The sequence below is a fragment of the Nannospalax galili genome, unplaced genomic scaffold (assembly GCF_000622305.1).
Source record: "Nannospalax galili isolate Female #2095 unplaced genomic scaffold, S.galili_v1.0 scaffold309, whole genome shotgun sequence".
Taxonomy (NCBI): Eukaryota; Metazoa; Chordata; class Mammalia; order Rodentia; family Spalacidae; genus Nannospalax; species Nannospalax galili.
Genome location: NW_008359589.1, coordinates 1,226,467 through 1,227,366, shown reverse-complemented (window position 1 = coordinate 1,227,366; position 900 = coordinate 1,226,467).

Below are 900 nucleotides of genomic sequence, written 5' to 3'. Positions count from 1 at the left end.
ATTGCAAGCTTTCCTTATATACAGTTTGTATTTAGAAGGGGTTGAAGAAGTTGGTCAAAGGTTACAGCATTTTTATGGGTATGGGGTGGGGGACTGAGCAACGTGACTGACCACCAGGTGTTCCAAGAGATTACTGCATGACTTATCTTTTCCGAGAACTGTTTGCAAGGGGAAGAGAAAGATAACCTTGCCATAAATTCTTTCTCAAGGTTACTAGTGCAGGCAGAATGTCCTGCTTAAGTCAACTGTTTGTAGAGCCATATTATATTTTTTTGGTAATGAATGTTGTTTCTCCAGCTCCCGACATCTCACCCTTTATTAATAACTTTAGCGAATGAAGGATCTGCCTTAGGCTATGTGGTGGGTCCCCCGAGTCGGAATTCTTGTTTCTTTTGGTAAGGCCCCTGTCTTAGGCTACACAAACTGCTTCCATGTTCAGTACCCGCAAGTTTGGGGTATGCCCCTGAATCATGGGTTTGTGCTATTCCTGTCATTGAGTACCTTACAGCTGAGAATCTGCCTCCGATCTCTGGCACCACAATATTCCCGTCATTGATCTTTTCATTAGCGACTAAAGTTCCACCGAGTATTGGGTGGGTTAGCAAGGGTGGAAAAGTCTAAGGGTGCTGAGGGGGATCCAAGGGATGTGTCATACTCACTATCCTCTGGATCTTCAAGCTGTAGCCGATGGTAGTGGATAGAGACCTTAGTGGCCAAATCAGTTTGTTTTTTAATAAAGTCAGTAATCTTTTGGAACACCCATGGCCCAAAGGAAATTATGAGCAAGAACCCCACCAGGGGCCCAAGGAGAGGTAGAAGATAGGGCAGGATTCCATTCCACATGCTCCACATGGGGTTTGCAAAGAGCTTTTGGCATCTTTTTTCTAGCTCTTCTTGGTG